This window comes from Lithobates pipiens, unplaced genomic scaffold, assembly GCF_037356315.1.
Source record: "Lithobates pipiens isolate NorthernLeopardFrog02 unplaced genomic scaffold, aLitPip1_a1.2 Scaffold_28, whole genome shotgun sequence".
NCBI lineage: Eukaryota > Metazoa > Chordata > Amphibia > Anura > Ranidae > Lithobates > Lithobates pipiens.
In genome coordinates this window covers 5,482,720-5,495,555 of record NW_027507789.1, presented here as the reverse complement: position 1 = coordinate 5,495,555, position 12,836 = coordinate 5,482,720, and positions in this window count along the sequence as shown.

Sequence of the window (12,836 nt, the reverse complement as noted above, 5' to 3'; positions counted from 1 at the left end):
CCAACTGTTATCTACCTTTGCCAGCTTTATATTGCGGTAGAGAACTGACACCAGGGGCGGACTGACCATTTGGCCACTGCCCGAGGGCCCTGGGCCACTAGGGGGCCCCATCAGGGTTGCCAGCCTCAGTAAAACCAGGGACAGTATGTAAAAATCTGTGTTTTTTTTTTTACATCTGTCTCTGAAATGTCCCTTACAGACATCCTTTTAGTCTAAAAATCCTGAGATTATAGCTGCCCCACCTCTCCAGTACCTTCTCAGCCAATAGAAACATGTCTGTGTATACTGTGTGTACATGTATGTGTATACTGTGTGTGTGTGTGTGTGTGTGTGTACTGTGTGGCCCCATAATCTCTGATTGCCTGGGGGCCCCATAATCTCCTATTGCTCGGGGGCCCCATGAGTTGTTAGTCCGCCCCTGGCTGACACTTTACTGCTCCCAACCAGCTTATATTTGCCTTGGTATAGCCACAGTCTTCATGGTAGACCACACAACATTTCCCAAAGTGATGGGCATTACAGGAAGAATGTATATTTTCTCTTTCTGCACCGTGAAATGAGTTTACAGACTGTTAACGATCCAGATCACAGTTCCATGTCACCAGTTTCTTTATGACGGTCATCACAGCATGCTGAGTTCACTCTACAGCTGAGACCATTTGTCCATGGTGGTCTCCTGAGACGTAGAAAGGCTGCACTTGGGTCTCCATGGGTGGTTTTATTTGCTATTTGTACGTATTAGCAGATTCAGAATATTATTTGCTGCATGAAGGCATTGGAAGACCCCAAGCAAAATCATTTACCGTCCTCTTGAAAGACTAGTGATGGGGGAGTCAAGAATCTGCGTTTTTTAAAGCCATAGTTCTCCAACACTTATCGTAGATTTCGACGTTCGTAAAACGGCAAATCGTACTTTGCCTCTGAAGCCTCTCGTGCTCCAGAGGTTACTGACAGGCGGGGAAGGAAGCAACGCAAAGCCTCCTCGTCGCCTGTTTTTAACCCCATTTTTTGCCAACAAATGCGGCGCAAACCTTGTGCATTTGCACGGCGATTGCGGGGCATTTGTTGCACTTCTCCATTGACTTGAATGTGTAGCGTTTGGTGGGCTTGCCACCCTCTAGACATGGGCGCCATCAAAAAAAATGTGTTTTGTTTCGTTCGGTTTCATGCGAGGAAAAAAAAAACGTATTTCGTGTACGAAATTCAATTCGGATTCGTACAAAATACGAATTTTTGGTAGATTCGTAAACTTTTCGTTAAAATAACGAAAGTTTGTTACGATGAATTTATCATTATGAGGGGTTCCCACCATCCCTGTGCTGAGTGCCCGGGTCTGAGTGTACACCCGCTGTGCCCATTATGAGGGGTTCCCACCATCCCTGTGCTAAGTGCCCGGGTCTGAGTGTACACCCGCTGTGCCCATTATGAGGGGTTCCCACCATCCCTGTGCTGAGTTCCCAGGTCTGTACACCCGCTGTGCCCATTATGAGGGGTTCCCACCACCCCTGTGCTGAGTCCCCGGGTCTGTACACCCGCTGTGCCCATTATGAGGGGTTCCCACCATCCATGTGCTGAGCTCCCGGGTCTGTACACCCGCTGTGCCCATTATGAGGGGTTCCCACCATCCCTGTGCTGAGTTCCCGGGTCTGTACACCCGCTGTGCCCATTATGAGGGGTTCCCACCATCCCTTGCTGAGCTCCCGAGTCTGTACACCCGCTGTGCCCATTATGAGGGGTTCCCACCATCCCTGTGCTGAGTGCCCGGGTCTGTACACCCACTGTGCCCATTATGAGGGGTTCCCACCATCCCTGTGCTGAGTGCCCGGGTCTGAGTGTACACCTGCTGTGTCCATTATGAGGGGTTCCCACCATCCCTGTGCTGAGTTCCCGGGTCTGTACACCCGCTGTGCCCATTATGAGGGGTTCCCACCATCCCTGTGCTGAGTGCCCGGGTCTGAGTGTACACCTGCTGTGCCCATTATGAGGGGTTCCCACCATCCCTGTGCTGAGTTCCCGGGTCTGTACACCCGCTGTGCCCATTATGAGGGGTTCCCACCATCCCTGTGCTGAGTGCCCAGGTCTGTACACCCACTGTGCCCAGGTCTGTACACCCACTGTGCCCATTATGAGGGGTTCCCACCATCCCTGTGCTAAGTGCCCGGGTCTGAGTGTACACCCGCTGTGCCCATTATGAGGGGTTCCCACCATACCTGTGCTGAGTTCCCGGGTCTGTACACCCGCTGTGCCCATTATGAGGGGTTCCAACCATCCCTGTGCTGAGTTCCCGGGTCTGTACACCCGCTGTGCCCATTATGAGGGGTTCCAACCATCCCTGTGCTGAGTTCCCGGGTCTGTACACCTGCTGTGCCCATTATGAGGGGTTCCAACCATCCCTGTGCTGAGTTCCCGGGTCTGTACACCCGCTGTGCCCATTATGAGGGGTTCCAACCATCCCTGTGCTGAGTTCCCGGGTCTGTACACCCGCTGTGCCCATTATGAGAGGTTCCCACCATCCCTGTGCTGAGTTCCCGGGTCTGTACACCCGCTGTGCCCATTATGAGGGGTTCCCACCATCTCCTGTGCTGAGTTCCCGGGTCTGTACACCCGCTGTGCCCATTATGAGGGGTTCCCACCATCCCTGTGCTGTGCTGACTTCCTCTGATTGGTGAACAAAACACCAGTCACAATTCTGTTAATTTGGATCCGAAATTCCAAAATTCTTTAACGAAATTTTGTATTTCGAATAAAAGTCGTAAGCATAGAAACTTTTCATAACAATTACGAATTTTCCTTATGAATTTGGATCCAAATTTCATAAACGAAATTTTGTATTTTGTATGGAATTCGTATAAAAATTAGCATTTCGGATTCGTACTAACGTATGAATGTATGTAATGAATTTTCGGTTCGTACGAAACGAATCGCACATGTCTACCACCCGCTGATTGCTAGAAGTCGGGTCTACTTTGCCGTGGCGACGGCATGTTATGGTTGGGGGGGGTGGGGGGATATTGGTGGATGGCAAAAACGCAGCTGAACTAAAGTTGGTCATAGATGGACCGAACCGATTCCCCCATCCACACATTCGAGGTGGATGGTGGAGGCCCCGCCACCGCACTGTTGTATTATGTATTGTATTCAGGACTCCCCCGCTGCCAGAATACACCGATCAAAAGGTAAAATAAAAAAAACGTGCCCCATCCCGCCTAGAGCTGGCGTGCAGAAGCGAACGCATACGCGAGTAGCGCCCGCATATGAAAATGGTGTTCAAACCACACATGTGAGGTATCGCCACAATTGGTAGAGCAAGAGCAATAATTCTAGCCCTGGAACTCCTCTGTAACTTAAAACATGCAACCTGTAGAATTTTTTAATCGTTGCCTATGAAGATTTTTAAGTGTAACAGTTTATCGCTAATTCCACGACTGGGCGCAATTTTGAAGTGGGACATTGATACAGCGTATCAATTTACTCGGCGTAACATTATCTTTCACAATACAAAAAAAATATATTAAAAAAAATGGGCTAACTTTACTGATGTCTTATTTTTTTATAAAAAAAAGTGTATTTTTTCCACAAAAAAAAAGTGCGCTTGTAAGACTGCTACGCAAATATGGTCAGAAAGTATTGCAATGACCGCCATTTTACTCTCTAGGGCAGTGGTCTTCGAACTGCAGACCAGGGGGCCAGATGCAGCCCTTTGATTGCTTTATCCATGCCCTTGGGGCACAATTTCATCCACTGATACCAATAGTGGAGCATAATTCTCCTCCCCCCCACTGACCCCAATGAAGGGGCACAATTCCTCCCTATGACACCAATGATGGGGCACAATTCCTCCCTATGACACCGGCAATAGGGCACAATTCCTCCCTATGACACCAACGATAGGGCACAATTCCTCCCTATGACACCGGCGATAGGGCACAAGACCTCCCTATGACACCAATGATGGGGCACAATTCCTCCCTATGACACCAACGATAGGGCACAATTCCTCCCTATGACACCAATGATAGGGCACAATTCCTCCCTATGACACCAATGATAGGGCACAATTCCTCCCTATGACACCAAGGATAGGGCACAATTCCTCCCTATGACACCAACGATAGGGCACAATTCCTCCTTATGACACCAATGATGGGGCACAATTCCTCCCTATGACACCAATGATGGGGCACAATTCCTCCCTATGACACCAACGATAGGGCACAATTCCTCCCTATGACACCAACGATAGGGCACAATTCCTCCCTATGACACCGGCGGTAGGGCACAATTCCTCCCTATGACACCAATGATAGGGCACAATTCCTCCCTATGACACCAATGATAGGGCACAATTCCTCCCTATGATACCAATGATAGGGCACAATTCCTCCCTATGACACCAAGGATAGGGCACAATTCCTCCCTATGACACCAACGATAGGGCACAATTCCTCCCTATGACACCAAGGATAGGGCACAATTCCTCCCTATGACACCAACGATAGGGCACAATTCCTCCCTATGACACCAACGATAGGGCACAATTCCTCCCTATGATACCAATGATAGGGCACAATTCCTCCCTATGACACCAACGATAGGGCACAATTCCTCCATATGACACCAATGATGGGGCACAATTCCTCCCTATGACACCAACGATAGGGCACAATTCCTCCCTATGACACCAACTATAGGGCACAATTCCTCCCTATGACACCAACGACAGGGCACAATTCCTCCTTATGACACCAACGATAGGGCACAATTCCTCCCTATGACACCAACGACAGGGCACAATTCCTACCAATGAAACCACAGATGGGGCATTTTATTTTTCCTCTGACATCGGGACCTTTTCTACTCCAAAAGTTTTAAAGGACAGTAAATTGGGCCTTTGTTTAGAATGTTTGGAGACCCCTGCTCTAGGGTGTTAGAAAAAGAAAAAAGTATAATGTTTTGGGGGTTCTAATTAATTTTCTAGCAAAAAAAAAAAATAATGTTTTTAACTTGTAAACAAATCTCAAAAAGAGGCTCGGGAGTTAAGTGGTTAAAAAAAAAAAAAAAGGTTTATTGTGTATAGTATTCAACCTCTAAAGACATTCTTCACCAGCAAGCTCCCCTTTGGAGTGAGGTGGACACTTCAGCAGACACCCAATAAACCCCGAGATGAAGTCCACCTCTTGAAGTCACCAGGGAGGAAGCGCGGTGAAGCCGGCAGGAAGTGTAGATGGCAGGTTTATGGCTCTGCAGGACAGAAGACCTGCCTGCCGGAGGAACAGATTTAATCTCAGATGACAGGGAAAGGTGACAAATATTTTTAAGGTTGGGAAAAAAGTATCAAAGTGGAGGAAATTTACAAAAAGGTAGATCCTAAATATCAAGGAGGCAATTATGGGATGTTTACACATGATAGAGCCCAGGAAGAGATCAAAGACAAGCAAGCTGTGGGCAATGACCTGGCATAGATGGGTGACGGGGTAGAACCAGAGTCATTACCTGATATCAGGAACAATCTATGAACAGAAAGGGAAGACTTGTGTGTTTTATTTGAAGGCCTGACTCCAACACCGCCAATAACACCTTCAAACGTCTACAGAGGTTTCAGAAGCGGATCTTAATCATGTGAGAAAATGTTGTGATCCCCGGAGAAGAGGTGTTCCCGTACAAAGCAGACGACGGCCTCTGAACAATCCTATGGGGAAAAAAAAACAATGCAGTATTCATCATTTGACTCCACTTTTGTCGGTACAAACCCCTCCCCCTCCCCTCTGGGTGATCTCTGTACATCGCAGGGATTTTAACAAAGTTTGTTGCAGATTGCGACCTTTTTGTTATTCTGAAGAAACTGCTGCTTGTTTCTCAGCTGCTGCACCTGCAGGGCTCTAATGAGGAAAGTGGCAGGGACTGTATCTCTATAGACGTGATTTGCCTTTTTTGTTGCGGGGGGGGGGGGGTGCCAAAAATCTGATTTGTATCTTAGTGCAGGCTTCTGGGAAAATTAGTGAGCCAATCACAGAAGCAGGAAATTAAATATCTGGGGGGGGGGGGGCTCTGTATACTAACCTCAAGGTGGCCATATTGAGTTTTACAGAAAATGACAGCGGCTGCCGAAAAGGCGGAGTGGATAGCACTGTCGCCTAGCAGTAAAAAGGGTCGTTGGTTTGAATCCCAACCACACTACCTGCCTGGAGTTTTGCATTTTCTCCCTGTGCCTGAGTGGGTTTCCTCCGGATACTCCGGTTTCCTCCCACACTCCAAAGACATGCTGGTAGGTTAATTGGCTTCTGTCTAAATTGGCCCCTAGTATATGAATGTGAGTGAGGGACATTAGATTGTAAGCTCCTTGAGGGTAGAGACCAATGTGAATGTACAATGTATATGTAAAGCGCTGTGTAAATTGATGACGCTATACAAGTACCTTTAAAGAGGAAGTAAACTCTGATGGGTTTACTTCCTTTGTTTCCCTGCAAAGCATAATGGGCTACTACGCATCCAAGATTCTCCTTACTGATTGGCTGAGACACAGCAGCAGCAGCAGCAGCGGCATTGGCTCCCGCTGCTGTCAATCAAAGTCAGCTAGCCAATCAGGGGAGAGAGGGGGTGGGCCAGGTTGGGGGCTTTGGACACAGGGAGCTGTGGCTCGGGTGCCCCCATAGCAAGCTGCTTGCTGTGGCGGGCACTGAACAGGAGGGGAGGGGCCAGGAGCAGCGAAGAGGGACCCGAGAAGAGGAGGATCGGGGCTGCTCTGTTCAAATCCACTACAAGTATAACATGTTTGTTATAGTTTTAGGGGAAAAAAACAAGACTTTACAATCACTTTAAGCCATAATGGGTATGACTGCGCAATTACCAGTTAAAGCGGCATGCAGTGCCTTATCACAAAAAAAAAATGACCTGGTCATTAAGGGGGCAGATCTGGTCCTTAAAGCGGAGTTCCACCCTATGACGGGAGTCACTTTGGGTGGGGGGTTTGTGGAACTCAGTTTACCTTGGAGAGCTCTGGCCCCTCTTATGTGTAAATCACGCTGTGTCCATTAGGGGCACAGGGTGACTGAGAACCCCACTATGATCTGTGCTATTTAGTGCTGGTTCTGGACAGAGGAAGCATTTACAGCGGACATAGTCCTGTTGAGGACAAGTGTTCGTCACACAGCCATTTAAAAGTCAGCAGCTACAAAAAGTGTAGCTGCTGACTTTTAATAATCAGACACTCACCTGTCCCACGGTCCAGCCAATGCGGGAGCAGGAAGCGCTGCTCCTCTTCCCCTCCTCTCCGAGGTGCCGGCATTCTAACTGTGGGTGCCCGGCTTTGGACTCGCAGCCGGGCGCACACTATGCGATTGCACGAGCCGCGCTGCGAATAACCGGGCAATCTTCTGGGTCCTGTGACGTGTCCCAGAAGATTGCAGGGAGGGAGAGGGGAGAACTTCCTTCTGGCGCCGCGGAGCCAGTGGAGGAAGTGGGAGCTGGGTTCCTGTAAAAACAAGGTACCCGCCCCCCCCCCCCCTAAAAAAATGACATGCCAAATGTGGCATGTCAGGGGGTCCCCTGCACTTAAAGCAGAAGTTACATTTTTTTAACCACTTGGTTCCCACACTACGTCTATTGATGTCATGGGCTTTCGGTGGTTATATCTAAATGATGCCTGAGGCCACAGACATCATTCAGATATTGCCGTTTTCAGCCGGCGATTCCCTGCACCATAAGAATGATCATAGCGGCTGCTCCGCCGCTTGATCGTTCTTACGGGCGGCGGGAGGGGACGCCCCCCCCCCCCCCGCCGCCCTCCGGTGCTTCTACCGACTCACCGTTTCCATCGGTGAGTCGGTCACAGGATCCGCCGGCCCCAGCAAGTAACCATAGAGATTTCCGGTGGACCAGATCGTCCCCGGAGTCTCTATGATCGTTCGGAGGCCGGGCGCGATGTTATGATGTCACGCCCGGCCTCGGTATTCAAATTAACAGCGCCGATCTGGCTAGGAAGCCAGGATCGTTTTTTTTTTTTTATTATTCTTCCCAGCCTAGAGGTGAGATATGGGGTCTTATTGACCCCCCCCCCATATCTCACTGTAAATACGTCTGATCATGCCATATTCCTATTACAAGGGATGTTTGCATTCCTTGTAAAAGGAATAAAAGTCATCAATTATTATTTTTATTTTTTTTAAGTGTAAAACTAAAAAAATAAAAATAAAATTAACAATAAAAAAAAAAAAAATAATTTAAAGCGCCCCTGTCCCCGTGAGCTCGCACACAGAAGCAAACACATACGTAAGTCCCGCCCACATATGAAAACGGTGTTCAAACCACACATGTGAGATATCACCGCGAACGTTAGAGCGAGAGCAATAATTCTAGCCCTAGACCTCCTCTGTACCCCAAAACATGTAACCAGTAAAAAAATGTAAAGCGTCGCCTATGGTAATTTTTAAATACCAAAGTTTGGCGCCATTCCACGAGCGCGTGCAATTTTGAAGTGTGACATGTTGGGTATCTATTTACTCGGCGTATCCTCCTCTTTCACATTATGCAAAAAAATTGGGCTAACTTTACTGTTTTATTTTTTTTTTTAAGCATGAAACTGTTTTTTTTCTGAAAAAACGTGTTCGAAAAATTGCTCCGCAAATACCGTGCGAGATAAAAAGTTGCAACGAGCGCCATTGTATTCTCTAGGGTCTTTGCTAAAAAAAAAAAAACATATATAATGTTTGGGGGTTCTATGTAATTTTCTAGCAAAAAAATTAGGAATTTTACATGTAGGAGAGAAATGTCAGAATTGGCCTGGGCGCAAAGTGGTTAAACGAAAAAAAAAAAAAAAATTGACTTTAGTATCGCTTTAATTTCAATGGTAAAATAATAATAATAATAATACACCAGTTTCCCTTTAACCACTTGCCAACCGCCGCACGCCGATGTACGTCCTATTTTTGAAGAGGGATATCTCGTTAACGGCAGCAGCTGCTGCCACAACCGAGACATCCATCTCTTCAGGTGGCGGTCGGCTGTACGATAACGGTGGACTCCGCGGCGGATTCGCCGCGAGATCACCGCTATCGGCGGCGGGAGAGGTGCCACCCCCCCTCCCGCCGCCCTCCCGCACCTTCCGCCGCTTACCGGAGCCGTCGGTAGTGGCGGAGGCGATCGGGTCCTCTCATCTGCTGGGCATAGAGACAAGTGAGGCTAAGATGGCCCCCCACTCGTCTCTATACCATAGGAGGGCGGAAGCTTAAAGGTATATTTTTTTTAAATGTCATTTTTTCTTTTTTTTTTCTTTATTTTTTTTTTTTGTTTCATTTTAGCCCAAATATGAGATCTGAGGACATTTTGACCCCACATCTCATATTTAAGAGGACCTGTCATGCTTTTTTCTATTACAAGGGATGTTTACATTCCTTGTAATAGGAATAAAAGTAATCCATTTTATTTATTTTTTTTAAACAGTGTAAAAATAAATAAAATCAATTAAAATAAATAAGAAAAAAAAAGTTTTTTAAAAACACCCCGTCACGACGAGCTTGCGCACAGAAGCGAGCGCATACGTGAGTAGCGCCCGCATATGAAAACGGTGGTCAAACCACACATGTGAGGTATCGCCGCGATCGGTAGAGTGAGAGCAATAATTCTAGCCCTAGACCCTCCTCTGTAACGCAAAAAAATGCAACCTGTAGAATTTTTTAAATGTCGCTTATGGAGATTTTTGAGGCTAAAAGTTTGACGCCATTCCAGGAGCCTGCGCAATTTTGAAGCGTGACATGTTGGGTATCAATTTACTCGGCGTACCATTATCTTTCACAATATAAAAAAAAAAATTGCGCTAATTTTACTGTTGTCTTTTTATTCAAAAAAGTGAATTTTTTCCAAAAAAGGTGCGCTTGTAAGACCGCTGCGCAAATACGGTGTGAAAAAAAGCATTTTATTCTCTAGGGTGTTAGAAAAAAAAACAATATAAAATGTTTGGGGGTTCTAAGTAATTTTCTAGCAAAAAAAAAAAAAACTGTTTTAAACATGTAAACACCAAGTCTGAAAAAGAGGCCTGGTCCTTAAGTGGTTAATAAGTCGCTGACACAAATTCGGGGCGTGAAAGCATAAAGACCTGCGCTGCGATGGCAACGGCCAGAAACTTCAACTTGTATCAGTCGGGGATTTTAAAAACAAACAGCGTTCCACAAATAGACTACAAACACCCAACATTCTGCTTTGAAAAATAAGTGAAATTCCTGAGATACTTTGAAGTTTACAGCTGAGGACGCTTTGAAGTAAAGCACTGTACATAATCTGTGTATCTTGCATTGTGAGTGGCGGAGGTTGGGAATCAAGTCTTGTTATGACGGATTGCTGGCGGAGATCGGCTCTGTGATCTGGCGGCCATCGCGTGACAGGTAGAATTGTACATTTGCGGAGGTGGGGAGGATGAACGATTACGACACCTGTTTGGTTCTTGTTTACAAAGCTCAGGAATGAATTGTACGGTTACAATCTAGGCTTTGTAGGCCGCTAAGCCTTCACCTTGATTTTAAGGTCAGGTTTCCGGGACGGGGAAGGGAAGTGATTATCCATGGAAGGGAATCGAAGCATCCACTGTGAAAGTCACATTTCTGTAGAGATTAAAGAGTAAACAATTGTATAATAGGATTGGTATCTGAACAGAACCTGGTCGGTGTGTCACCCACATGAAAGAGAAATGTCAGAAGATCTGAGATTGTTGACATCCTCCATACATCTAACATGGGTGTATCCAACCGTCACAGGAAACTATTTTGCGGGGACTTGGTTGTGATGCACCTGGACCTTTTAGTGCATAGGGTGCTCCATCACCACGGCTTCTGTAAAGAGTCTGTGTTGGCTTATTCCTAAAACCCCAAAATATACTCTTGTCTTGGGTAACTATGTTCTGACCGAAAATAAAATTGGTTCAAGAGCAGTGGTCTCCAAACTGCGGATGTGGCCCTTTGCTTGCTTTTTATCTGGCCTCTGGGGCACTATTTCTCCCGCTGACATCAATGATGGGGCACTATCCCTTCCACTGACATCAATGATGGGGCACTATCCCTTCCACTGACATCAATGATGGGGCACTATTCCTCTCAGTGACATCAATGATGGGGCACTATTCCTCTCAGTGACATCAATGATGGGGCACTATCCCTTCCAATGACATCAATGATGGGGCACTATCCCTTCCAGTGACATCAATGATGGGGCACTATCCCTTCCAGTGACATCAATGATAGGGCACTATCCCTTCCAATGACATCAATGATGGTGCACTATCCCTTCCAGTGACATCAATGATAGGGCACTATCCCTTCCAGTGACATCAATGATGGGGCACTATCCCTTCCAGTGACATCAATGATGGGGCACTATCCCTTCCAGTGACATCAACGATAGGGCACTATCCCTTCCAGTGACATCAACATTGGGGCACTATTGCTTCCACTGACACCAAAACAGAGCACTATTTCTTTCAGTGATGCCAGCAATGGGGCACCATTCCATTCACTGACATCAACAATGGGACACTATTGCTCCACTGACACCAACAATGGGGGACTATTCCTTTCACTGACACCAACAATGGGGCACTGTTCTTTTTACTGACACTGATGGGGCACTATTACTTCCACTGACACCAACAATTGGGCACTATTCCTTCTACTAACATTAATAACGGGGCATTATTCCTTCCAGTGACACCAATGATGGGGCACCATTCCTTCTATTGACATCACCAATGAGGGATTATTCCCTCCAGTGACACCAACAATGGGGCACCATTCCTTCCACTTACAGCAATGATAAGGCACTATTTGTTCCATTGACACCAATGATGGTGCACTATTCCTCCTACTTACCACAGGCCCTATGTCATTTTTTTGTTGACTCCCATTGATCACCAAGCCTCAGGCACTGTTTACTCCCAGTGACAATGGGGCATTGTCTTCTTCCACTGGTCACAGTTTGGCCCCCCTAACTTCTGAAGGACAGTCAACCAGCCCTTTGTTTAGAAAGTTTGGAGACCCCCGTTCTAGAGGGTGCATTGATTGTTGTTGGTTCAATGAAAAGGAACATTACAAAGCAAAAATTTCCAGGTCTGGGACAGCCGTAAATGTACTTATGCTTTTGTAAAGTGCAGATTATACATTGGAAAAACAAGCGACATACACTATATTGTCAAAAGTATTGGGACGCCTGCCTTTAGAGGTGCATGAACTTTAATGACTGTCAGTTACCACTTTCTGCACTGCCCCCCATCCCCAACGGAGCGATGGGCTGTGGAGGGAGTGGGAGCGCCTGGCTCAGGCTCTTAGAAGCTCACTGAGAGGCTGAGCCGAGTGTCGATCCAGGCATGTGGGCGGATCCAAAGCCATATGGTCACGATCTTTCCCGAGCCTGGACCGGACTGGACCAAGCTTTGGCTGTATTTCTCCTTTAACCTCTTGAGATCTGCGCTATAGCCGAATGACGGCTACAGCGCAGACCTCCTTTGCCGGGACTACGTCTATTGATGTCGTCCCGTGCACGACCGGCCTGCGCGCCCCCTGAGGGGCGCGTGCGGCGCGCTCTGTGATCGGCGAGTCAATGAGACTCGCCTGATCACCGATCCGAGCAAGGGGTCGATCCCGACCCCTTACCATGTGATCAGCTGTCAGCCATTGACAGCTGATCATGTGACAAAACAGAGCCGGCAATCGGCTATTTTTCCTCCTCGCGCTGACAGCGCAAGGAGAGAGAAAAAAAGCAGATCACCGGCGGCCGTGATCGGGACATCAGTCCCGATCACGGCCAGTGTATCAGTCCCCACCTGCCCCCTGCCAGTAACCCCCAGAGAATTAAAA